Source organism: Scleropages formosus, chromosome 5, assembly GCF_900964775.1.
Source record: "Scleropages formosus chromosome 5, fSclFor1.1, whole genome shotgun sequence".
Taxonomy (NCBI): Eukaryota; Metazoa; Chordata; class Actinopteri; order Osteoglossiformes; family Osteoglossidae; genus Scleropages; species Scleropages formosus.
The window spans coordinates 33,738,593-33,764,030 of record NC_041810.1 but is presented as its reverse complement, the minus strand read 5'-3'; the positions used below and the strand labels follow the sequence as shown (position 1 = coordinate 33,764,030).

The following is a 25,438-nucleotide window of genomic DNA, read 5'->3' as shown; positions in this document are numbered from 1 at the left end:
ACACCCTCTGAGGATGGACTCCACAGCACACCTGTAGAAAGTGTTGAGGACTGTAATGGATATCCTGGCTTTCTTCAGACGCCTGAGGAAGTGGAGACATTGATGGGCTTTTTTGATGATTGATGCTGTGTGCTCAGTGCATGTGACTTTCGCAGTGAGGGTGACCCCTCTGAAGCTGTTGACCTTCTCTGCAATGTCCCCTCAGATGCAGATGGGTACATGAACTGTATCCTGTTTCCTGAAGTCAATCACCAGCTCTTTAGTTTTAATGACATTGAGAGACAGGTTGTTGTCCTGGCACCACTCTGCCAGGAGCCTCACCTCCTCTCTGTAGGCCATCTCATCGTTGTTGGTGATCAGACCCACAGTGGTGGTATCGTCAGCAAACTTTATGATGGTGTTGGAGCTGTGACTGGCTACACAGTCATGTGTGAACAGGGAGTATAGCACTGGGCTCAGGACACTTCCCTATGGAGTGCCAGTGTTGAGGATCAGTGGGAAGGAGGTATTACTGCCAATCCGCACACGCTGGGGTCTGTTGATGAGGAAATCCAGGATCCAATTGCACAATACAGCACTCAGTCCCAGCCCTAGTAGTTTCTGGATCAGCTTGGTTGGGATGACAGTGTTAAATGCTGAGTTATAGTCTACAAACAGTAGCTTTGCATAGCAGTTTTTATTATCCAGGTGAGACAGAATGGTGTGAAGTGTGTGTGATATTGCGTCTTCAGTGGATCTGTTGTGGCGGTAGGCAAACTGCAGTGGGTCCAAAGTGGCTGGGATAGTGTCCTTAATGTGTTCCAGCACCAGCCTCTTAAAGCATTTCATTGCAATGGGGGTCAGTGCCACCGGGCGATAGTCATTAAGGCAGCTCACTTTGTTCTTCTTAGGAACGGAGATGATGGTGGTGTTTTTGAAACAAATGGGTACAGCTGAGCTTTTTAATGAGGTGTTAAATATGTCCGTGAATACAGTAGCTAGTTGCTCACTGCATGTTTTTAAAACTCGCCCTGAAATTCCATCCGGTCCAGCAGCTTTGCGGATGTTGACTTGGCTAAAAGTTCTTTCCACCTGTGCCACAGGGACGGTGAGACTGGCTTTATCATGCACTGTGGGGATGCGCAGTGGAGGGTCTTTGTTCTCGAACTCGAAGCGGCCATAAAACCCATTCAGGTCGTCTGGGAGAGATGCAGCAGCACCTGTCAATGACCGCCTTTGTGGTTTATAATCCGTTAATGTTTGGATTCCAGGGGGGTGCAGTGGTGCAGTGGGTTGGACCACAGTCCTGCTCTCCGGTGGGTCTGGGGTTCGAGTCCTGCTTGGGGTGCCTTGCGACGGACTGGCGTCCTGTCCTGGGTGTGTCCCCTCCCCCTCTGGCCTTACGCTCTGTGTTACCGGGTTGGCTCCGGTTCCCCGCGACCCCGTATGGGACGAGTGGCTCTGAAGGTGTGTGTGTGTGTGTGTGTGTGTTTGGATTCCCTGCCACAGCCTACTTGCATCTTGAGTGCAGTTAAACTGTGATTCCACCTTCCTGCTATATTCCTGTTTCGCGCTGGTGATGGCTTTGCAGAGCTCGTACTTGCTCTTCTTGTACACGTCTGTGTCTCCGGACTGAAACACGCAAGTTCGCGTGCGGATCTTATTTCGGATTTCGGCGGTAATCCACGGTTTTTGGTTGGGGAATAAGTGGACTGTTTTATATGGTATGCAGACATTTACACAGTACCTGATGAAGTCTGTGACCACTGTAACATACTTGTCCAGATTGGAGGATGAGTTTCTGAACATGTCCCAGTCCACGGAATCAAAACAGTTCTGGAGCCTTTCCTCCGCTTCTGATGTCTAGCGCTGTACAGTGTGCATCACAGGTTCCTCTCGCTTCAGTTTCTGCTTGTAGACCGGGAGCAGCAGAATTGAGGCGTGATCTGACTGCCCGAGGTGTGGGCGCAGCAGGGAGTGGTACGCACCTTTGTGTGAAGCGTAGCAGTGGTCAAGGGTGTGTGAGCATCTGGTGGAGCAGGAGATGTGCTGATGGTACTTGCGGTACACATTCCTGAAATCAGCTTGGTTAAAGTCCCCAGAGATAATGAACAGTCCATCTGGGTGCTTGTTCTTGTACTTAGTGACGACACGGTACAATTTGTTCAGCGCGCTGTTTGTGTTCCCTTGCGGTGGGATGTAAACTGCAGCCATGAGCACAGCCGAGAACTCCCTGGGCAGGTAGAACGGTCGGCATTTGATCAGGAGGTATTCAAGGTCCGGAGTGCAGTTCTGTGCAATCACTTCCACATTCATCCACCATGCATTGCTGTGCGGTAAATTGAGAAGCCCTCGGGGTGTACTGGCGGTGAGCCACATCTCCGTAAAGCAGAAAACACAGCAGTTCCATAAATCTCTTCGGAATTTAGGTCGTCCTCTGAGATTGTCCAGTTTGTTGTCCAGAGACTGAACGTTGGACAGGAAAATGCTGGGTGTCGGAGGTCGTAGCCCGCGGTGTTTCGCTCTCACCTGAACGCTGGCCCTGCGGCCCCGTTTCCAAGAGCGCGTCTTCTGAGTGGTCCCAGGTTGGTCACAGTCATGATGTTTGGGGCAGAGTGAAGGTAGCGAGTTCGGCTCTCTAACGCTAAGAATTGCATCTAATCGCTCCGTTTCATGTGTTTGCAGAAATTATTGGCGGTCATAAGTAATAAGAGAATAAACTGGCTGGAAGAACAATGACACAAACAAAATAATATACACTAAACTATCAAGTCTGCTAGGAGAAGCAATTAACACGTCGCCTCACGCCGGTGCCATGTTCAGAATCAAAAAAGAGAGGATACGGAGGGATGTGTCAGTCACATCTGTTTGCCTTTCAGCATAAACAAAGAGAGAAAAGTTAAAACAGGAACTTCAACTTGCACACACATTTTTAACAGGTCTGACACACACCAGAAGAACAGGGAGGACAGAGAGATTGAGGTAGAGAAGAGACACGAGAGCCATTTATTTCTCATAATGGCCACTTTAAATCATTTATGATTTAGCACTCTTGTGTTGAGGTTATTCTAAGGCTGTTTTGTGGCATAAAGCTCCATACACTTAAGCAAGCTCATTAATACTGGAATCATTTAAAACTTCAAAAACATTTCAGTTTACATCATCATAATCTTATACGTTCTGAGCATTCATCTTACGGTATTCTTCATAAGCTTGAGTTCCTAGGGACATATATTGTTGGTTAAACATATCCCCATGCTCCTGTGAATGAAAGATGCTAGACATCGAAAAAGGCATGGGCCTAGATAGAGAGCATGTTGTGTTTCCACCGTGTTTTTCCAAATGGGTGACGTTTATACTTCACCCACCCTGTAGTGGTTGGGAGCAGTGCAAGGAACAATAGCAGCATTTCATACTGTTACATTGGCCAAGTCTAGTAATAGACCTTCACCATCACCCAAGCAGTGCTGTGTGTTCAACTCCCTTCTGCTGGGCTCTGGTGTTGATCCACACTATCCTTGACGTTCCCTCCCCCTGGTGGCATTACTGGTTTGAGCCGGCTGGCGTGTATCCACTGCACTTGGAGGTCAGTCAGCACTGGTTCTTGTTACTGCGACGACTGTTGCTGGGCACAGATACTTTGGTTCTCCGACCTTGACCGGCTTCAGACTCTTGATCAGTACAAGCTGATTGGGAACAAAGTTATGTGTAGGCTTATCTGTGGGGAGAGGAAGAGTTTGTGACATGTCACCGTTAATAGAATTCAATTTGTCCACCAGTGTTGCAACATAATCTGCAACGACCACCTCCATGTCACCTGTGGAAGGAACACTTGAGCGGCCTCTGACGCACGGAGTCGGGAAAGGCCTACCCATATCGGCATACCCTCTGCCGATATGAGTTCTTGCCTCATCAAACGCTTTCTTCACTAAAGAGCCATAAAGCGAGTAGTACAGTGAGCGCATGCCTAGAGAACTGCTTATTAGTCTAAGTGCTCAAAAGCTTCTGCCAAGATGAGTTGGTTCAAGCAACATGCTCGCTTGGTTACCTGTTCGATATTGAATCTTACAGAGTTCTTGTCTACCTGACTTAAGACGTGTGTATGTGCCCAAAAGTAATGCTGTTAAAGAAAGTTCCTGCCTTCCCAAACAATAACGTCTCAATGGCGAATCTCTAAAAGTCATGTCAGGTCTCCCGAAATGCTTACTAGATTTTAAGCTGATTCTTTCAATGTCACTTCTGGAACCCCTATTTACTGACTTGTCCAACGACTTGTAAGTGGCTCTGCCGATATGAGTTCTTGCCTCGCTGAATGCTTTCTTGACGTACAGCCATAAAGGGAATAGTACAGTGAGTACGTCCGCTATCGAAATGCTTACTATTGTAACTGCTCATACACGTGTCTGACAAGATGAGGTGTTTCAAGCAAAATGCTCGCTTGTTTAACTGTTCGATATGGAATCGGTCAAACTGAGTCCTTGCCAACCTAAATGAGGACTTGTCAAACTGCTCAAAAGAAAGGCTGTAACAGAAATTTCTTGCCTACCTAAACGCTAACTCGTCCAAGTGCTCAATAGCGACACCGTAGAAGGCATTCCATGCGAGCTGAAATGCTTACTAGATTCAATACTCAAGTGTATGTCAGGCTGGCCATATCAGACTCTTTCCAGGCTACAATTGGTGCAAAATGCTGCTGCGTGAATTGTCAATACATTTAAATTTATTTATTTAACAGACGCTTTTGTCCAAAGCGATGTACATCTCAGCAAAAGTTCAGTTTATGTATGACATTGAGAGAGGGAGCAATGTTGCCGAGATGAAAGTTTCAAACAAACGTAGTTTATTCCCTACACTGTGGTTCATTGTTCAAGTAGATGCATAAGAAGTAGGAAGTCTGCCCATATAAAACCATACATTGGCTCTAGGTCACATTTACAGTTGACTATAAAATCCTACTTTTGACCTATAAGGCATGGCATTGCTCTGGCTTACCTTTGTGAGATTATTGATTCTTATATCCCAGAACGATATTGTTGTTCATTAGATGCAGATTACCTTAAAATACTTGTGTTCAATAAGAGTAGGACATCATGCCTTAAGTTAAAGAGCACCTAAACTGTGGAATAGTCTACCAGTTATTGTCAAAAATGCCTCATTTGTTTTTATTTTCAAATCCCAACTAAAGACATGTTCACTCAGGCATTTGACATCAAAAAGTAATTCCACTTGCCTTGGTTGTTTTTTTTAACCACTTTTAGAAAAATGCATAACAAATTCAGTCAAGTGACACATTACTAAGTCTGTTCTTTCTTCTTGTTAAGCATTGCCTCGCTACATAAGACCTGAGGAGGCTGGCGGTGATAGATGAATCCCATGATGACCAACTTCCATGATGAATGAGACGTTCCATGCTGAGCTAAGCATCCAAGTAACAATATCATCAATACGTGTTAAGTTTGTCAAATGTTTGCATTTATACATAGTATCTCAACTTTTAATATAATAAGCATAATTATGATGTTTTGATTTGATTGTTTCTTAAGGGTGAGAAAAAACTAATTTTCGGTCAGTAATGGGGTAGTTCGTAACTAAGCGTTGTATGTAAGTCGGCTGTTCATAACCCAGGGACTGCCTGTATAAATTTATTTTAACTTTTCCTGGCTGTTTGATTAATCTGAGAGGAATTTTTTTTTCCTGAACAATTCTGCTGTACAGGGGGTGCGGTGGCGCAGTGGGTTGGACCACAGTCCTGCTGTCCAGTGGGTCTGGGGTTCGAGTCCCGCTTGGGGTGCCTTGCGACGGACTGGTGTCCCGTCCTGGGTGTATCCCCTCCCCCTCCGGCCTTACGCCCTGTGTTGCCGGGTAGGCTCCGGTTCCCCGTGACCCCGTAAGGGACAAGCGGTTGACAATGACGATGACGACAATTCTGCTGTGTCAGCTTTCAGAAACAGACAGCACAGAGTTAAGTTTAATGGAATTCATAACCTAAATTGTAAAGTGCCATAAATGCTTTATATGTAATTTATAGCTTTTACAGATGTGGTTCTTGTCATGTTCATTTTGAGAAAACCGTTGTATGGAAGGTGAAAAGTTTTGGAGCGCTCACATTCAGTCATGCGCCAGCGCTCTGCAGGTTGATAATATATGTGTATATAAAACAGCAAGTCGTTTAAAGAAGAGATGCAGTACATTCACAAAGGTGAAACAGGAATGCGTGAGTGGGACTTATAAACAGAGTTCTGACAAGATACCAAATGGGGACACGACCCGGACAGGAGCACAAAGGTAGTAGACAAGACAGGCATGCAGGACTGGAACATAAACACCTATAAACCAAAGCTTGGTGAAACAGCTGAGTAACCAATGCTCACTAGGACAACTTTGTCTCATCTACATTGTTTCACTTGTACACTGTACTTTCCAGTTGAATCTATGCCCTTATAAATATTCCGCACGTGGGGTGGCATACCATACATCCGTGTTTGAACATTATACTAATACCTGTCTGTGTCGACTCACGTCCAGATGTGACACTAACAATGGAACTGGATTCATGGTTCTATTCTGAAATGGTTTTAAAATTTACATCATTTAAAATTATTTCAGAACAACATTATGCATCAATAAAGTTTTCTCCAGAAAAAACTAACACATATTTTCTCTTGTGTTATTGTTAAAAATAGATTTTCTATTTTTTAAAAAAAATATTTACAATGGTTCTATTTTTTCATTGTTTTTGGAATATTTTTGTGACTGTCCCTGAAGTCTGTAAAGTCACAGATTGCTAATCAAGGATGGACTGTACTGTGTTTCAAAAGAAAAGAGCCAAGCATGTAGGTGTGCATTTTTAGAAAACACCTACATTATGTCAGCTGTTTAATGTAAGCAGTACTTACATCTACTCATTTAGTAGATGCATTTATCCAAAGTGAATTAAAAAAATAAACACAGTATACCAATGTAACATGCCTTTCACTGTGGGAGGAAACCCATACAAATTTCACAGAGGCTAAGTGGGGATCTGGGGGCATGGTGCTGCAGCTGGCTTGGTTGGGTCCTGCTCTCTGGTGGGTCTTGGGTTCAAGTCCTGTTTGGGGTGCTTTGTGACAGAGTGGTGTCCCCTCCCCCCTCCATCTTTGTGCCCTGTGTTCCTAAACATGCACTAGTTGTCTGACTACATCCAGCTGAAAGAGCTGGTAAAAATCAGCATTCTCCACTGCAGTGTGGACAACATGCTGAAAGGGAACCTGGGCACCATCTTCATGCCCCACGGCCTGTGCCAGCAGATGAGGACTGATGTGTGTGACATGGTCAGCTACTCAGAGGTCTAGTGCCATCCCCAGTTTGGCTACAGGAAGTGTAACGCTGTTCCTCTAAGATTATTTGGGCTCCTCACTTGGGAGGCTTGCATATGTTGATTGACAAGCGGGACAGCTGGTAGCATAATGGTTAGAGCTGCTACCTTTAGACTCAAAGAGTGTAGGTCTGAGCTCACCTCAAGCTATAGTACCTTTGAGCAAGGTACCTACCCTAAATCACCCAGCTGTGTAAATAATTGTAACCTCAACAGTGTAAGTCGCATTGGAGAAAAGTGTCGGATAAATGTATTTTTAAATTGTGTTTACTATCATATCACTATAGACATGTGGACAGCAGAAACAAAATACCTTTGTACTTCATATTATGATTACAGTTGGGACTGGAAGTGTTCAACTGTAAGCTGAATTCTTTGAACATCTAACCACTATGTCATGGTCATTAGAAGATTAATACATTTTAGTTCCTGAATTCAAATATAGTAAATTGAATAAAAGGGGTAAAATAAATATTAAATGTACTGGATGATATATTTCTAACAATCTATGGCTCTGACATTATCCATTTTTAATCACGCAACAGTTTACCCTTTGTATATGCTCTGACAGTGTGAACCAAGGTTTTATTTTTCCTTTGTTTATTCATACAGTATACTGATGCTGTGTTCAAATGTGTGATGCATAAAAAGCAAATTGTTCATTACAAACTGATTTCCAACTATAATCTTATCATGGATATGTTTTGACAAATATAACCATTTTAGCTTTTTAAATACAAGACACAGACAGACTGCATACACACAGAAGGATGAAAACAATATTTTCAATTACTTACTGCAATGTTCAAACCAAGACCTGAAAGCCTGGCCAACAGATGGCGGTATAACCTTAAACAGGTTACCCACATGAATTCATTTAAAATATATTTTTTCCCCTACGTACCATGGCCAAAATTACACATACTCAGTAGTACAAGTATATTCATTATACTAAAATTACTAAGGAAATGTCACCCTTTTCATTCTGCTTTCAGTAAGATTTTTAAAATCAAACAAAACAGGTGATTTCAAGTAAAAATATCCAGAAGGACACATCATATACGCTCCTCTCCACCCTTTCTCGAAAAGTCTAGCAACTTTTTCCATTCCTTTCATCCCTCTCTTCTCTCATTGGTTAGGTGCCAAACAGAACCCCAGTCACTTCACAATATGCGAAAAACTGACATAATGTATAGGTTGCACCTGTTCCAACATATGGTGGTATGGCTTTAACCAAACGATATCAAATTTAAGAAGTTTTATTTAAATCTTCAAAATTGAACACACAAACTAGTACTATTTTTTAATGTAGAATGCCCAGTAGCGGTGGGATAATGTATTACTGTAGTACATAGTCAACTGTCTTATTTGTTAATTTGTCTTATGCCTTTGTTCAGCACTCTGTTTCACTGCGTGAGAAAAGTGCTATATAAAAATAAATTGAACTGAATATAGAAAAATGAATTCTCACTACCTAAGCGGAAACAACTCATCCATCCATCATTATGGCACGGTGGTCACAGATTGGGATATATAGAGGGTGTTTGAGAGAGCGCTCCAGAGTGTGAGGAGGTGATTTTTTTTTTTTTTTTTTTTGGGTTGCTGGAAGAGCAACCAAAGAGAAAATATTATTTCGTGTGGATTTTGTATAGGCGAGTTTAAGTTTCCGTGGTGTCCTCGTGGTCCGACGAGACATCCAGTTAAAACGATGAGTTTTCAGCCCGTCTCGTCGAACTGTTATACCGGTAAGAGAAGACTGAGGAGAACCCATAGTGCTTTGTGCTACTGGTAACGCGCGAAGTTCCTCGGGCATCGCTGGAGTTTTCACCCGCCCCAAACGCAAGTGAATGGCGGATAAGGTAAACTGCAGTTTGTGTTTTTTTTTTTTTTTTTTTTTTTTTCCCTTTCCCCCCTGGCTTTTGCTCGCAAGAGTGAAGCGACCCATAATTTTGGGTCTCAACTCAAGCTGCATCCAGGCTGCTATGTATGTATGTTAGAAATACTCCGGATTATTCGCGGTATGATGATCATTCATTGTGTACAAACAGAAGGTTCTGTAAGGAACTTCTAAAGTCTGTTGTGTGTCGAAGTGTAGTACTGAGTCTGAGGTTATTCATTGTTTGTAAGATATTGAGTGTACGTGTGTGAAGAAGTTTGTGCTTTCTTATTGTAACCGAACGTTCTTGTCAGGTCCGCCTAGACACTTAGGGTTTCCAGAAAAATAACAAACGCTACCCTTCCAGGTTGGTTTCCAACACCTTCAGAGTCTTTATTGGATGCCAACTTACAAGAAGACTTGCTGATGCACTCCAGTGCGCATGTCCAGCCTATAGCAAACCCCGAGGGAAGAAAAGACTCATCATACACACATGTTCACCACTAGTGAACAGTCTCCTAGTGTCACCACATCCAAAATTAAATGTTTTACATTATGTTTGGTTGTTGCATTTGTTTTCATCTGATGGGATGTTGGGGTTAGTATATTGTATGTATGGGATAATAATTTTGAATATTCATTTGATTTTTATGGTGTTTGGAGAATTTAATAAATTTGTTTTGTTATTGAAATACTTCAGTTTGGTTATACATTTAGTTGGAATAGAACCCAGGGCAGCACCCTCATAATTAGGTGAAATAGAGGGTGGTGCTACAATCAATTTACAACTAATAATAATATTGCACCTTAGTTTGATTTGATTTCCCAGTTCACAAAGGTATGTCTCATTAATCGTGGCAGGTGGTTGTTGGCTTCAGTCAGTGTGGGGTGCTTATATGGCAGCCGGCCAGCCTCCTCAGGTCTTATCATAGGGGAACATTCATATTTACATTTGTTTATTTAGAAGATACTTTTCTCCAAAGCAACTGTCAATGAACTCTGCATAGTGTTATTAGCCCACACACCCTATTTAACAAGGTGAGTTACACTACTTACAATGGGTCACTCATCCATATATCAGTGGAGTACACTTTCTCTGTGAAATGTGAAACAATGCGCAACAAGAAAGAAATTATTTATTGATGAGGAAATTAAACAGTTTAATACATTTTAATACAGAGGTGGGGGGGGGGGACAGCCAAGTGGAATTACATTTGTTAGTGTAATTGTACATGTAAATTTTTGGACTAGATTTAAAAGCTGAGAAAGATGGGACATTCCTCACCGTAAGTAATACACTCTTCCACAGCTTAGGTCCTCTGTAGCTAGAGGTACACTCCTGTTGAGATCTTATTGATCACAAGTACTTTAACGTAGGGGGTGCGGTGGTGCAGTTGGTTGGACCACAGTCCTGCTCTCCAGTGGGTCTGGGGTTCGAATCCCGCTTGGGGTGCCTTGCGGTGGACTGGCGTCCTGTCCTGGGTGTGTCCCCTTCCGGCCTTATGCCCTGTGTTACCGGGTAGGCTCCGGTTCTCTGGGACAAGCGGTTCTGAAAGTGTGTGTGTGTACTTTTAATGAAGCCAGCATATAAGAATCAATAATCTTACAAAGGTAGGCCGGAGCACTGCCATTTATTGTTTTATATGTCAGAAGTAGAATTTTATAATCCTCTGTTTTTAATAGCAGGAGCACAGTAACATGGTGAGCTTGGCCAGGTCTCACTCTCTGGCAGGTCTGGGGTTAGAGTCCTGCTTGGGGTGCCATGTGATGGACTGGCATCCCATCCTGGTGTCTTCCCTCCCTCTCCAACGCTGTGCCCTGTGTTGCTGGCTTAGGCTCCGGTTTGCCACAACCCCACTCGAAACAAGCAGTTTCAGACGTGTGTGTGTGTGTGTGTGTGTGTGTGTGTTACTGGCACTCAGAGATAAACTATTACTCATCCATCATTTTATATTGGTAAAACAATTTGCTGAAGACCTCTACATGGCATCAGGCTTAAAGGAAACAGCTGTGTGTCATTAGCATATTGGAAGTGGAAATGCATTATGTTTACAAATAATATCACCCAATGGCAACGTATAAAGTGAAAACATTAATGGACCCAATGGCCACCGGGGAATGGAACAAAAACTCCCAACTGAAGGCTGAAAGAGAAGAAAAATCTCAGGGGGTCCACGGGCCAGTGGTTGCCCACCACTCCTGGGAATTCTAGATAAGTAACAATTGTAAGCCAGTTTAACAAGTAATAATGATATTGTTGCAAAATGGTCTCTTGGATCTCCAGCTCAGCATGGAACATCTCGATTCATCATGGCAATTGCTCATCCTCAGTTAGCATGGGATTTGTCTGTCACCACTGGCCAGCCTCCTCAGGTCTTATATGGCAAGGTAGTGCTCAACAAGCAGAAAGAACAGTTAGTAATGTGTTACTTGAGAATTTATTATGCATTTTTAGGAAGGTGGTAAAAAAAAAACAACCAAGGCAAGTGTTAATTCTCTTGAACCTTTATGTAACTGACAAAAGTAAAAAGAAAAGGTTTTTCAATGTTTTCACTGACTAAAAATTGTATTTTTTATATATAAACAAATGTAGAATTTGATGCCCCCAATCCCCATAAAAGTTGGGACAGAGGCATGTTTATCACTAAAATCAACTTCCCTTTTGATTGCACTTTTTAATGATTTGGGAACTGAGGATACTAATTGTTGCAGTTTTGCAGGTAGAATTTTTGTCTATTCTTGCTTGATACAAGACTTCAGCTGCTCAATAGTCTGTGGTTGCCATTGTCTGATTCTCCTCTCCATGATGTGCCATACATTTTCAGTAGAGGACAGATTTGAACTGCTGGCAGACCAGTCAAGCACACAGTCTGTCTATGAAGCCACACTGTTGTAGAGCATGCAGAAGGAAACCTGGCATTGTCTTGCTGAAATAACCATGGACTTCCCATGAAAAGATATTGACCTGATGACAGCATGTGTCTCTCCAAAGTCCCAATATAGGCCTCCACATCAATGGTACCTTCACACATATGCAAGGCATGGGAGTTTGATTCTGGTGGTCAGAGTTCAGGATTCTGATATGTAATGGGTAACTATGGGTGGTACAGAGAGTTCGGAATCCTGACAGCCTGAGGGGAAAAAAGCTGTTGCACGGTCTGGTGGAGCAGGTTCATATGCTCTTGAATCTCTTCCCAGGCGGCTGAAGAAGCTGTGAGGGGGTGTGCCCCATCCAAACCCACGGTGCTGCGCGCCCCAATATATATACCTAATGCTTCACCAGGAAGTGAATAAACTTGAATGAAATTGTAAAGCTGGACAAAAAACTGCCCCCTTCATTAACGTCCATAACTGCTTTGTTTCTTGTAATTTATTTATGAGTGTTTAAGCAGAAGTGCTTCACAAAGTCTAATCAATTTGCTTTGTTCTATCCATGTAACTGGAGTGCTGTGTTACTACAATAATAAATTGCCAGGAGTTTCCATAAAATGACCTTCATCACTTGCCCTGTTCATCACTGGAACATTCTCTGTGCGTGTGCGCGCGCCTGTCTGTCCACCCGCACACTAGTGGTAACAGGACAGGCTGCTCCTCAATATCATCTATTCATCAGTTGCACAAAACATACAAGTCAACATGTCCACCCATGATTTGTCTGTTAACAGCACTTTTTAATGTCTTTAAAAAGCTAAAATTAATCACTGCTCATGGATTATCATGGTGTCATGATTCGTTCTGAAAGTTAACGGCCTCAAGTGCAGAATACATTCTTCTAGTTGTTTATTCGAAGAGACAGACGTGATCCAAAAGAGAAGTTGAGGGAGAGGCAACGGTCAGGCGATCGGCGAACAGGGTAGAAGGAATGAGACAAGAGTCGTGGTCGGACAAACAAAGGTCTAGATCAAAAGGAGTAACAAGTAACGCTGACAGGCAGGAAACAGTGGTTGCTCAACGAGGTTCCACATTCACGTCTCCTCGGCGTTCCTTTTAATCCCTGTTCCCATGGAACAGTAGGTGTCGCTGATGTGCTGGCTGACGGACGTGACACATAGACACACATTGTCATATTTTTCAGCGAGAATGTGGCTGTGAGGTCCTGGGGCAGGGGGGGGGGGGGGTGACATTGATGTGTACATTCATGAAGCATCAGAAAGACTTTCAACCTGTTTCCCTGATGATGGGCTCTGCACAGAGCAGAGAGGAGTTTTGTGTACCCGTGTGTGTAGACTGGAGACGTACCTACATTACCATTTACATTTATTTATTTAGCAGACATTTTTATAGTTAGCAGATGGTTTTATAGTGCCATACATCTCATAGAAAATACAATTTGTGCATTACTTTAGAAGAACGAGACATAGCTGCAGATGTCTGACTCAAGTACAGTTAGATTCCTTTACTATATGGACCGATGTTCATCATTCAAGTAGCTGCATAAAACTTAACCAGAATATCACCAATTCCTAATCACCTTCCTAGGTTTTCTTTTTTTTTTTTTTTTTTTTTTCTTTGGACATACACATAAACATTTACGTTACATTGCAGAGGTGGCTCTGTAAAGGATTGATCCAAGCATAATCATGAACATATATACCTTGTATGAACTTAAGAGATCAACCTGCCACAGATAGAGGTGTAAGAGATATGATGCATGCTTCCCTGGGCAAAGAAATGGTGCTGGAAGTGCTGAAATATACAATATAATGGGACTGTTAAGCAAAAAGTCCTTGAACATGATGCTTCTGCAGTCCAGTGAATGGCCTCCCCCTCAAGGGAAACATGTTGCTCCTCTGCACTGGACTCAAGGCTCAAGGCAAAAATAACTTTTTTTTTTTTTTTTTTTCCCCCCCCCCATCTATTAATGCAGTTAAAAAATATCAAGACTATAGAAATACATAATTTAACATTTGCAAATACAGCAACCACAATACCAACACAACTCGGTATACTCAAAAAAACAAGATCATACAAACAAAATTCATTAAAAGAAAAAGTTTTAACACCAGTTAAAACATCAGATACCAATCATGACAACTTTGGTTCAATTCATCACCCAACTATTAAAAAATCCACAACTATCTTTAAAAGCACAATATCAGTACTCCAAGGCCTCATCGGACTCCAAGAAAGTATTCATGACTTTCAGCACCTGCCATAAATAGCATATGTTAAAATCACACACACACACACACACACACACACACACACACACATTTTCAGAACTGCTTGTCCCATACGGGGTCGCGGGGAACCGGAGCCTACCCGGTAACACAGGGCGTAAGGCCGGAGGGGGAGGGGACACACCCAGGACGGGACGCCAGTCCATTGCAAGGCACCCCAAGCGGGACTCGAACCCCAGACCCACCAGAAAGCAGGACCGTGGTCCAACCCCCCGCGCCCCCCAAAATCACAGTATAGATAAAGAGAAAAAAGATTAAGTACAGCAATAAAACACACACACACACACACACACACACACACACACACACACACACACACACACAGTTTCAGAACCGCTTGTCCCTTATGGGGTCACGGGGAACCGGAGCCTACCCGGCAACACAGGGCGTAAGGCCGGAGGGGGAAGGGGACACACCCAGGACGGGACGCCAGTCCGCCGCAAGGCACCCCAAGCGGGACTTGAACCCCAGACCCACCGGAGAGCAGGACTGCGGTCCAACCCACTGTGCCACCGCACTCCCCGCAATAAAACATTATCTCTAAACAAGTACCGAGTGTCAACAACACAAAAACTTAAACAAAATCCAATTAAAATCACATACAGTATTAAAAAATCGTTCCAAGCAATAGTGCCCCTCCGCCCTAACTCCCAGGTGAAACCCCTCACTGGAGCCTGAAAAACTGAACTTACATACCACCAGCCTCTCATTACTAGCCATCTGCCACTAATTTTACCAACCACTACATACCTCTCTCCAACTTGTATCCCCAGCTACCCTGCTCTCTTAACCATAACTACTGACTCACCTTCTCTGCAGTCTCAGACAGATCCTTCACCTCCACTCTTAACGAACAGCCTCTAACACCCAATTCCCCCAATGATGACGTAAATAATTTAGCCACAAACCCCCTAATAATCTATTTCTGTGTCTCCTTAAAAGAGCAATATGATCTAATATAGTTGCCTCTAATTTCTTGTACACTGCTGCAAAGGCAACAAACATACTCTTCAACTTCTTTTAACTCCACTGTAGCAACTCCTAGTTACAGAAGACCTTTGGAAGAATTATTGGACATTTAAATTTCTTTATTTAGCTGATGCTTTTCTCCAAACCATCTTAAAATTACCCATTTATATAGCTGGGTAATGTTTACTGTATCAATTCAAGGAGAGTACCTTGATCAACTACAGCAGAAGCTTTGTACCCTAAATACGCTATGCTACCTGCTGCCCTATGATAATTTATGCCATTTGACAAGCACAACAGTAAAGTCCACACACTGCAAACATGTTGCCAAAAACATTTTTATTTTTATGAGACAACAGAAAATTAAGAAGGAAAGCAGAGAAACAAGATATGTTGACAGACTTATTTCTGTAGAGTTGCTTCTGTTCTGTTTGCCCAAGGTTTGTCACAGAACCTTTTAAAGCCGAGGAAGATCATCCTAAACATCATTCAGTGGTATGCTGCTACCAACAACAGTGATGAGGAAAGCAAGGAACAGTTTTACAGCAGACTACAGATCACCTTAGAGTACTACTCAAAAAGAAACATAACCGTCATTATGGGAACCTCAATGCTAAGTTTGGCAGTGACAACTGTGGGAATGAAGAGGTCATGGGCTATCAAGGACAAGGAGAGATTTGCAGACCTTTGTGCCTCAGACAACCTGGTCATCAGAGAAGGCATTTCCTCCCCCATAAATACATACAGGAGGGTACATGGGTGTCACCTGACTCAGCCACAGAGAACCAGATAGACTATGTGTGCATCCGCAAGAGTATCCTGAGATCCCTCCAGGATGTGTGTGCCAAAAGAGTTGTGGATGCAGCTTCAGATCTTCATCTCCTAGTCTTGACCGCAGATGAAACTGAAGAAGAACTGGATGGGTGAGTTGAGCCAAGTATCAACAAGTTTAACACAGGACTTTTAAAAGGCACACCAACCGAAGAGAAGTTTAGAGGAACCATCAGCAACAAGTTCCAGGCCCCCTAAGAGCTGGAAAAATAAACTTTTGACAGCAAGAGGCATAATATTAAAGAGGCAGTCACATAATCATGTAAAGTAGTACTGGGGCCAAGGAAACCCCAGCTTAAAGGGTGGATTTCTGCAGACACCCTACAGAAGATTCAAGTGAGGAAAGAGAACAAAACAGTGGTTAACAACAGCAGCACCCAAACTGAGAAGGCGAAGACAGAGGCAGACTATGTAGATGCCAAAAGAGCAACCAAGAAAAGTATTAGATATGACAAGAAAAACAGCATAGATAGTCTGGCAGTAGAAGTTGAGGAGGTAGCTCAACATGGAAACATGAAGGATCTCTACAACACCACCAGCAAACCTTCACGGAAGTTCAGCAAGCTGGAGAGACCAAAGACAAGGAAGGCATTGTATTGTAGTAGACAGAAAGCTAGACGGATGGAGTATTTTGAAGACCTCTGAACAGACCAGCATCCCAGGATCACTCCCAGGCAAGGTGTTCAACTGCATCTTCCTGAACAGAATGAAGGAGCCAGTAGACACACAGCTTCAAAACCAGCAGGCTGGCTTCCGCAAGGAGAGATCGTGCACATACCAAATCAAGCTACTGTGTATCATCATGGAACAGTTGTTGGAGTGGAATTCTCCCTTGTATGCTAACTTTGTTGATTATGAGAAGGCATTCAACAGTGTGGACAGAGACACTCTGCAAAGTGAGACAAGCAAAGTGGTACAGATGCCGATGTAAAGCAAGAGCAGCTTTCCTGAAAATGAAGAATGTTTGGAACTACAAGGACCTGTCTCTGAAGACAAAGATCAGACTGTTCAACAGCAACGTCAAGTCAGTCTTACTCTATGGGGCCGAGACACGGAGAACCACAGTGGCTACCACCAACAGAGTCCAGGTTTTCCTCAACAACTGCCTGAAAAGGATCTTGTAAATCCACTGGCCTGACACCATCAGCAACCAGCAGCAACCAGCAGCAAACAACCCAGATCCCAGCAGAAGAGGAAATACTCAAGCTACAATGGAGGTGGATTGGACATGTTCTCTGTAAGCCAGCTTCAAACACCACTAGGCAAGCCCTCACGTGGAATGGTCTACCACAAAACATCTGGTGCCAAGACCTAGAGGCTGACACCAAGAAACTGGGTTACACTTACGGTCAGTTGGAGAGAAAGGGACAGGACAGAGATGCTTGGAGGACCCTTGTTTGCAGCCTATGCCCCAGAAGGGTTAGTAGGCATAAATAAAAAAATTAGTTTAATGTTGTAAGTTGATTTTAAGAAAACTATCACATAAATTAATAAATGCAAGCATAGGGTGCGAGACAGTAAACACACCCTAGACTGGGGGACAGTCCATCACAGCACAATCACACACACACTCATTCTCATCACCACACAGATGCTATGTGCAGTTAAGCCACCAGTTCAGCTGAAACATGTCTGTGGAAGGGAACCAGAAACCCACAGTAAACAGAGAGAACATGTCAATTCAATGCTGTGCCTGAACGCAGAGCTGAGGAGGAGTTTGGCACCATAGATTATGCAGTGTACTTCCACACCACCTATAGACAGTTTTCCAACAACACTGCATTCAACCAAACACCAGCACTGACTCCCTTCCAGTGCTCAGGTCACCCATGAAAAATATGTTTAAAGAATAGAGTGAAGAATTATGTCCACTGAAGTTCCAACACACACACATTTTCTGAACTGCTTGTCCCAGACTGGGTCACAGGGAACCAGAGCCTACCCAGCAACAGAGGGCGTAAGGCCAGAGAGGGAGGGGACACACCCAGGACGGGACGCCAGCCCACCACAAGCAGGACTCGAACCCCAGACGCACCAGAGACCAGGACCCGGTCCAACCCACTGCGCCACTGCACCACCGCATCCCCCCCTAAGTTCTGACACAATAAAATAAATTTTATTGTCATTGTTTACAATACAATGCAATTTTGTGTGGAAAAACTCTCCCTATTCTAGTCCCAAACCCGGGTGCAAAAGGAAGAGAGTTGGGTGTGGGATGAGCAGCTCTACCCTGCAAAAGCTTGCAATGCTACAGAAATGCAGACAAGAGTTTTAAAGGACTTTTCGAACCTGGGAGAAGATGGATCTCCAGCTGGAGGTAGTATGAAGTGAAAGCCAGATTAGTCTGGAAGTCATTGGACTGATGAGCAATATCTCAACCAGGACCACCATCAAGAAATGGAACATCAGGACTATGTTCAAGACTGACAAGACCTTACAGGTAGCTGCTGAGATGAGGAATTACAACCTCGCCAGTCTAGGAATCAGCAAGTCAAGATGGACTGGCTCTAGACAGAAGAGGCTTACCACAGGAGGGCTGCTGCTGTCCTTAGGTCACAAAGAAGACATGACACACACCCAGGGAGTGTCCCTGATGTTGTCCAGAACAATTGAGGCAGCGCTCATTAGGTGGGCTGCACAAACCACATATCCTTACAGCCTTCTTCCGTACTAAGAAGCAAAGGATCAACATGGATGTCATCCAATGTTATGCGCCAACAAATGACATCGATGAGGAGGAAAAGAGTTCTACAGCAGACTGTCGACCATCATCCAGAATTGCCCAAGACCCAACATCATCATTGTCATGGGAGACCCGCAGTGACAACAGGGGCTATGAGGAAATTATGGGACAACAATGTTTGGGAGAGAGGAATGACAGTGGGGAGAGGTTTGCATACAATCTGGTCACTGGAGGGAGTTTCTTCCAGCACAGAAGCATTCACTAAGCCACTTGGGTGTCACCATACGTGTCAGATAGACCACATGCATTTGAAAGAAGTTCAAACGATCTCTTCAGGATGTGCACGTGAAACAGAGAGCAGATGTTGCTTCAGAATATAATCTCTTGGTAGCCCAGTTGAAGCTGAAGTTTAAGAAGAACTCGATAGGAGAGAACAACCGATACCAGTGATACAACACAATGCTTCTGAAAGATTTGGTTCTGTGGCCTCTCAGTTCAGATGAAAAGCAGAATTTTAAGATTGCTGCACATTTGCTCAAAGATGGTGGGTCATTCTTTGGCAAATTCTTTCCTCAACAGTTGCACCAAGCATACCCTCTGTCATGGTTGCGCTTAGCAAGGATGGACTCAAGTGCAGAGTTATCGTACCAATGTTTAATGAAGCCAAATCAGAATCCAAAAAGCAAAGTCGAGGGACAGGCGTGGGTCAGGCGATCCGCAAACGTAGTACAAAAGGCTAGGCAAAGAATGTGGTCGGGAATACACAGGCAAAGGTTGAGTAGGTTCACTCAAGCACGGCTCGAAGGGAAACAAAGGAGGCAAAACAAGGTTCCGCATCTGGGCTTCCTCGGCTTCCCTCTTTATTGCCGTTCCCATTAGGAAACGGCAGGTGTCACCGATGTGCTGGCTGCGGAGGACGTGACACCTTCAAATTGGTGGAGAAGATCAGTACAGACCATTCTCATGTTCTGCTTCTGCCCTCTGGGAGGCATTTTAGGGTGCCAGACTGTAAGAGGAAGAAGTACAAACATTCTTTTATTCCTTATTCCATCACATTACTGAATCAACAGAGCAGGTAACCCCCCCCCCCCCCCCCCACCCTATGCACGCATACATACAAGCAGATACACCCCATTAATTGTTTGGATTTTGATTGATGTACCTGCACTAAATGCAAATGCATATTTATTCATGCTGTTTCTGTGGATTTGTATGTAATGGCTTTTTATTGTTTTGTGTGATGTCTGCGGTAAATTGATTGCTGAGCTAGTGAAGCAAGACAAATTTCTGTGCAAACAGACTAATAAACAGACTTTATTAAGCGTTTTATCTTATAACACAAAGCTGCAAGAGTTCAAGATAATGCTCTCCAACAAGTTCCAGGTTCCATAAGAGCTGCTAGAGGAGGAAACCGTCAATGAAAAGTGGTTAGGAGTGAAGGAAGCAGTTGCATTAGCATACAAGGAGGTGTGGGGTACTAGGAAATGCAATCACAAAGAGTGCATCTGAGCTGAGACAATTAAGAAAATTGAGGAGAGGAAAGTGGAAAAGGTGGCAATGAACAACTGCACGAGCAGGGAACGCTGACGCTCTGGAGGTGTACACAAGGGCAAAAAAGAGCATCAAGAAAAGCAGCAAGGTTGATAAGAGAATCTACCTCTATGCCACCATCATAAAGTTGTCCAGAAAGTTTATCAAGCCAGAAAGACCAGTGAAGGATAACCAGGGAAAGTCAATACCCGATGTGGAAGGACAAAAGAACAGATGGAGGGAGCATTTCAAGGAGCTGTTGAACAGACCAACACCACAGGACCCACCAGATATCCTCCCAGCCAACAGAGACTCACCAATTGACTGTAATGCTCCCACCAAGGAGGAGTTCCTCCAAGCCATCAAGCAACTGAAGAATGGAAAGTCTGCAGGCCTAGACAACATCTCAGCAGACACTCTAAAAGCTGATGGCAAGATGGTGTCAAGATGCTATACCCCTCTTCAGGAAACTCTGGGAAGAAGAAGTTCCATCAGAATGGAAAGAAGGCTATCTCATTAAGCTGCCAAAGAAAGGTGACCTCAGTTCCTGTTCTAATTACAGAGGGATAACACTGCTATCTGTCCCAGGCAAGATACTCAGCAGAGTTCTCCTCAACAGGATGAAAGACTCCATCAACCCTTAACTCCGGAACCAACAGGCAGGTTTTCACAAAGACAGGTCTTGCACCTACTAGATAGCAACACTACGCATCGCTTTGGAAAAGTTAGTGAGTGTAACTTGCCTCTTTACATCAACTTTATTGACTATAAGAAAGCATTCGACAGCATGGACAGGCAGACCCTTTGGAAACTGCTGAGGCATTATGGCGTGCCAGAGAAGATCACCAACATCATCAGGAACTCCTACGAAGGCATGACCTGCAGAGTGCTGCATGGGCATCAGGCCTTCCAAGTACAGACAGGATTGAGACAAGAATATTTACTGTCATCTTTCCTGTTCTTGCTGGCTGTTGACTAGTTCATGAAGACATCCATAGCCCAAAAGTGAAACAGAATCCAGTAGGCACCTTGGACACAGCTGGATGATCTGGCCCTTCACTCCCACACCCTGGAGATGCTGGAGAAGACGAACATGGTTGCGGAAAACTCAGCAAACCTGGGCCTTAACATCTACCAGGGAAAAGCAAGATCTTTAAGATCAATGCCTCTGTCAACAGAAGCCCCATCACACTAGAAGACGAAGCGCCAGAAAAGGTGGAGAACTTCACATAGATATGAAAGGTGGAATGGATGCTGACAGAGTACAGATCGGCAAGGCGAGGGTAGCTTTCCTCCAACTGAAAAACATCTGGAGATCAACTGACCTGAACATCAGCGCCAAGATAAGGATCTTCAACACGATTATGAGGCCTGTCCTACTTTACGGAGCAGAGACCTGGAGAACCACTGCCACAATCATGAGGAGAATCCATCAACACTTGCTTCAGAAGGATTCTCTGGATTCACTGGCCCAAGACCATTAGCAACGAAGAACTTTGGAAGTGAACAAAACAGCAACCAGTGGAGAATGATATACTCCAAAGATGCTGGAGATTGATTGACCACACCCTTCGAAAACATGCTTTCAGCATCACATGACAAGCCCTCAACTGGAACCCACAAGGGAAGAGAAATGAAGGCTGACCAAAAAAACTTCTTGCGCCATGACATAGAGGCAGACATGAAGGAGATGGAATACACCTGGAGACAATTAGAGAGACTGGCTCAGGACCCTTGTAATCTAGTTCTCTAGTTGGGTAAGGAAGGGTGTGATGGAGATTACAGCTCTGGGAAGGAAGCTGTTCCTCAGTCTGTTGGCGCAGGATCTTATTGTCCTGAATCGTTTGTGGTTTGTGGACAGCAGTGGCTCAAACAGGGAGTGGCCGGAGTGTGTGGTGTCCTTGACAATACAGCTGGCGTTCTTCTTCAGGCAACTAGCATAGATAGTGTCCAAGTTGGGGAGCTCCATCCCAAAAATGCATTGGGTTGACTCACCACACAATGCAGATCCTTTCACTCGGCGGCTGTACAGCTGGTATACCACATGGTGGCACAGTTAGTCAGCATGCTCTCAGTAGTGTGCCTGTAGAAATTTAGTAGCAGTTTCTGTGGGAGCTGGGACTGTTTAAGCTCAAGTTTCTCAAAACACTTCATGAATATGGGTAGTAGAGCCACTGGGCGATAGTCATTCAGACACTTCATAGATGATTTCTTGGGCACTGGAATGATGGTGGAGGATTAAGGCATGTTGGAACAGCAACGTGATGTAATGACAGGTTTAATATATTAGTAAATGCCCCTGTAATTCGGTCGGCACATGCTTTCAGTACCCAGCCGGGCACTCCATTTGAGCTCCACTCCATACTCCATCAAGTATTAATGAATCATACCCTTATATGGGGAAAAGCAGCCTTTTTGAGATTATATGGCTATAACAAGGTAAATGTCAAAAAGTGCAAAACCGGAAGCACACAGCTAGCTATCATTGGCTCTAAAATGAGTGTACAAAGCTGGCATTCTACTCGAATGTCATGTAAAACACTATTTCTTCTTAAAAATAGTGACAGAACAAAATTTCTGCTAATTATCCTGCTTTTTGAACTGTGAGAAATATAATGACTCTTCCTCAAACACACACACACTTTCTGAACCGCTTGTCTCATACACGGTCGCGGGGAACCGGAGCCTACCCAGCAACACAGGGCGTAAGGCCGGAGGGGGAGGGGACACACCCAGGACGGGACGCCAGTCCGTCGCAAGACACCCCAAGCGGGACTTGAACCCCAGACCCACTGGAGAGCAGGACCCGGTCCAACCCACTGCACCCCCTTCTTTCTTCAAACAATAAGCTTAAAAAAGTTGGTTTATTACACTTCTCATCAGATATTTGCCATTACAGATGCAATGTGTCTCTCCTGTGTCTTTTCATACTGCTCAATCTGTCTTATCTCCTTGTACAAGACACAAACACCTTCCAAGGTCTAATTCTCCCAATTCCAGTTAAATGGAATTTTACCAGTAGCAGAAACACTTCCAGAAACTTTTAAAATAGGCCATATCACAGACACAAATGAGGCACAGAAATATATACCATATGGTGAGTAACAGAAGGAGTAATAATAAAGAAAAAGTAAATCTAAAATAAAATGCAGTAGTTCATCATTTAATAATAAAAAAGTTATTACCCATATTAAATTAAGAGTCATAATAATTAATATAAAAAAATAAGTACAGTCAAGCATCACCAAAGATAAACTTTGGAAACAGCTTTCTGCTCTATCCTGGACTGTCTTGTAACTCATATTCATTTATAAATGTACAGTATACAGTGCTGCATGAAAGTATGTGAACCCTATAGGAATGATTATTATTCTTTAAAATATAAAAAATAAACAGAAAATTAATAAACAATTATGATTTATACACCTGATTCTACTTACATACTTGGTTTAATCAATGCAACCTGCACTACTTCCATGTTTCTGCTACACATGATTTCCTCCAAAGCAACATTTGAATGGTTAATTGTGGTTAATTGACACCTATTATGTCAGATGAGAAAGATTTTCAAATAACGATGTTGTAGTATAACTAAGCAACAGAAGTGGTTCATGTACTATCAAGCAGCACTGTATGCATATTCATATTCACTTGAACAATAAAGAAATTCAAATAAGACAGATGGTACAGAAAGGGATTAGGACAGCAGTGCAATCTGTGTCAAGTGAAGTCTTGCTTGGTTGTAAGTTAAGGTACAGCAATCTCAGTAACCTTGGATGACTGTCTATTAAAGTGAGTCTAGGTGAGCCTTAAAATTATCCTTATTTCATCTGGATTAATCTTTTGTGTATCTGAATAAAAAATGGACTGTGCTCAATGTGAAGATAAAAAGTTCATATTACGCTGTAAATTATTTTTTCATTTTTCATTTTTTTATTTGAAGTTGTGTCTTCATAATTTAAAATGTATAACCCACTTTATATTGTAGTAGCAAAGGTATGTTACTAAGAATTCTATTCTGGAGAAAAATTCTCCCCACAAAAGCAGAACAACTGCTTTCCAAATATAAGACAATTTGGAAATATTCAAACATTAAATATCTAGAAAATTGGCATGCAATTGTTACACATGTCAGGACATTACATTTACTGATTTCGAAGATGCTAAGAAAAACAGCCATGAAAAGAATGTCTTGAGATTTGTTTCTGTGGCCCCAACTTGGTAAAAGCTTTAACCCACGGATGGGAGTGTATTGAGCAGGGAGCAAAATGAGTTCTTTTACAGGGGAGGGAACCTCAAAGCCACAGCTGAAACATTACTTCACTGACTGGAAAACATGACCCCAAAGCTGCTGATGTCCTCTTTGCTAGTAGGTCACTGCCATAAGATTTTCTACTTGAAAATACAGTGCTTTATTTAGACTTTACATTTACCTTTATTCATTTAGCAGACACTTTTCTCCAAAGCGATGTACATTTTAGCAAAAATACAAATCTGTACATTACATTAGGTGAAAGAGACATAGTTGCAGACATGTGATTCTTAAGTAAACCTAGTTTGTTAATTTCCACTTGATGCACCGGTGTTCATCGCTCAAGCAGGTGCATAAAATGCAGGATAAATGAATCCTGCTAAAAAAAAAATGCAGGAAGGTTTTTTTTTAAGGTACATAAACATTTATATACAATACAGGAGTAGCGGCGGTGTAAAGGCTTATCTGGGCATGATTATAAGTTATAGGGCATAAACATTTACACCATATATGAGCTGGAGAGATCTTGGGTGGAGTGAGTCTGGAAAAGCTGAGTTTTTAAACCCTTCTTGAATATAGACAAGAGTTTAATCAGTTCTGAGTGAGAGGGGGAGGTAATTCCACCCAAACAGAGCCAGAACCGAGAACCTCTGTGCTTTACTTTTTGTGCGAGGTACCACCAAGCGAGCAAAAGTAGACGAGCGAAGAGGTCTGGCTGCGGTGTAACAGCTGATCAAGTCTTATAAACAGCTGAGAGCAGTTCTATTGATACATTTGCAGGCAA

At 43.1% G+C, this 25,438-nt stretch overlaps 1 pseudogene; it reads left to right on the top strand.

The window, feature by feature from the left end:
• The first annotated feature begins 16,702 nt into the window (after positions 1-16,702).
• Positions 16,703-21,635, top strand: LOC108932947 (uncharacterized; annotated as a pseudogene).
• The last annotated feature ends 3,803 nt before the right edge of the window (positions 21,636-25,438 follow it).